The sequence below is a fragment of the Podarcis tiliguerta genome (assembly GCF_965153285.1).
Source record: "Podarcis tiliguerta genome assembly, chromosome: 1".
In the NCBI taxonomy this organism is placed as follows: Eukaryota; Metazoa; Chordata; class Lepidosauria; order Squamata; family Lacertidae; genus Podarcis; species Podarcis tiliguerta.
In genome coordinates, this window is record NC_139534.1 from 21,091,848 (window position 1) to 21,094,868 (window position 3,021).

Genomic DNA, 3,021 nt, shown 5'->3' on the forward strand with positions numbered 1-3,021 from the left:
ATTCAACTTGTTTTTATTATTGCTTGTAAGCCGCTCTGAGCCCGGCCTTGGCTGGGGAGGGCGGGGTATAAATAAAAATAATAATTATTATTATTATTATTATTATTAAAAAATCTCTTCTGGCCATGGAGGAGCAGATACCCCTGTGCTTCCACTGCCCTTTTTATTTATTTGTATTTGTTTGGAGAAAGATACCCTGCCTTTCCAAAGCTTTCTCACAACTCAGAGCAGTTTACTCTGAAACTGAAATACAGTGGTTACTGTACGCTTCGGGTTACATCGCTTCAGGTTACAGACTCCGCTAACCCAGAAACAGTACCTCCGATTAAGAACTTTGCTTCAGGATGAGAACAGAAATTGTGCTCCAGCGGTGCGGCGGCAGCGGGAAGCCCCATTAGCTAAAGTGGTACTTCAGGTTAAGAACAGTTTCAGGTTAAGAACGGACCTCTGGAACAAATTAAGTACTTAACCCGAAGTACCACTATACTACATTCCCATAACAAAACAATAATTTTCAAAGGCTCATAGGAAAAAGCAAATATGAACACATTGCAACACTGTGGAAGTGGGGGGTGTTTAAATAAGAAACTTTAATATCTTGTCTGGGCAGAGGCTGAGGAGAAGGAAGAGTGTGTTACCCATCTCCAGCGATGTTATACCCAGTAGCTTATGCAGTGATGTCAATGGGTATCCAATGGGTATCCTTTGCAGCCATTCAGACATATTGCTGCAGAGCTACTTGGGCTGTTCGGTGTTTCGCTTTTTGTCATGTGCTGCTTTAAGGACTACAAAATCCTGAAAAGCTAGTTTGTCCAAAAGCTATGGCAAAACATGTACCATAAACACTAACAGGCCTTCAGTATTGCCTGTTGTAACAGCTGAAGTGCTAAGGTGCTAGGCAGGATGCAAAAGCAAAACTTCACAAGCATTTGAATCAAAAGCCACAGAAATGCTGACTCTAACACAGTTAATGGGGTGAAATTGCCTATAATGATATGCAGACTAGAGATAACCAAGCAAGGTGAGGAGAGCAGTTTTAAAAGCTATGCCCATGCTATTGTTATTTTCATTTACATATTTATCAACTGCCCTTCACTATAAGATACCAGGACAGGTTGCAGCACTAAAACAATATTTAAAATTGTTGAAAGCCAATCCAGTAGAATTCCAGTAGGATGATGGTGTCCAAATATGTTTACCTGGATAGACAAGCATTTCACAGAATCATAGAATGGTAGAGTTGGTTTGTTCAACATTTTTCTTTCTGCAGACATGAAGTCATCTTGTGCCGTGCTCTTCTTGAATAAAAATGTTCACCACCAGAATAGAAATGGATCTAGTTTACAGGTCATTTCCAAGGATACCACTGACTGGTTGATTTTTAAAATTTCATGGACACAGCATAAAAAAACCATCTAAAAAGTTATGGAAGTCTAAAAGACTTCCTGATGAGTTTTACTGCTCAGTGTGCCTGGAATACAACCTTTGTAAAGCCTTGATGTGAGGAAGAAATATGCCTGAAAGATGTTGCTTCAAATAGCATTCTTTTCTGAATTCCTGCATGCATGTATATCTGAAGTTAAAAAGATGTATGTGCTGTTGTCATACAGGAAGTGATTTTGGTTAAGAAAAAGGCTTACATTTTGAAGTGGTACCAGGTTTCAGTGGTAGATAGGCTTAGTAAATTGTAAGCCAAAGAAAACTTCTCTTCGGTATAGAATTAGACCACAATTTCTGTAAGCTTAAACTAGGTCTCTAATTATAGATTACACTCTAGTCAAGCCTGAAGGTTATAATTTAAAACTGTCATAGCAACTATAGTTCAAGTTACACAAAATCCTGTCATGGGGACTTAGTAGAAGCATGAGAAAGAAACCTTTAAAATGTAGTCATGTGTCTTTTTAATGGGATGGGATGAAGCAAAGACAAACAGTAAACTCAAACAGAGGGAAGAAAAGGAGGCAACCGCCGCCTCTTCTTAACAGCAGAGCACAATTGTATCAAGAACAGGATGTGCATTTATTTAAAAGCATTTCCCAACCGTTGTCCAAAACACACACTCAAAAAGGAAAAATAGATTTATTAACATATACAGCATGGTAGTGAACTAGTTGATCATGTGCGAACTTCTATGGAGTCTGGAAGTATGTCCAATAAAAAGTTTGGAAGATGGTGGGTGATAAGTACGGAAACACAAGCTGCCATATGCAAAGTCAGACCATTGGTTCAGCTGGCTTAGTATTGTCCACACTGTGCGGCAGCTGTTCCACTGTGTGGGTTGCAGGCAAATATATTTCCCTGCCCTATCTGGAGATGCCAGGGATTAAATTTGGAACATCGTTAGTTAGTTAATTTATATTCCACACATTCAGTATGAGTTTATGCTCTCAGGACAGCAAAGAGAATCATAAGAAACAAAAGCTACCATTTTAAAATGAAATAGATTGGAAAATAAAACTGCTCTAAGTTAAATAACGCTTGCATTCACAGTTCTTCAACTGGGAAAACAGAAATGTTTTTGTCTGACATTTAAATGATAGGCAGGCCTCTTTGGGGAGGGCATTCTCAAGATGAGGAGCCACTACAAAAAAGCCTCTCCAGTCACTATCACCCACTGAACTTCAGATCAGAGGCATAGCATGGGCAAGGGGGCTTTTGCCCCAGAATTAGCTTTTTTTTGAGGCCACATTTTGCTCTTCACACCGCCCCTGCCAGCCCCGCGCTGCTTTGTGAGTCCGATCCCTCATCCCAGCAAAGCAGCATGGAGCTGGCAGGGCATCAGGAGGACACAACAGGTATGTGCCCTTCCAATCAGCCCAGTCGGACCGATTTTAAGGGCACCTGCCTGCCTTGCTGCGTCCTCCTCATGTCACCCTCCGCACCACCACCACCCTGGCGTGTCTGTCCCGGGCGCCTTGAAGACACATTCCACTGCTGCAGTTCCCTGGAGAAAGATCTCAGATGATGATCTCAGTGGATGAGCAGATTGATACAGGAGAAGGTGATTCAACAAATAGCTGG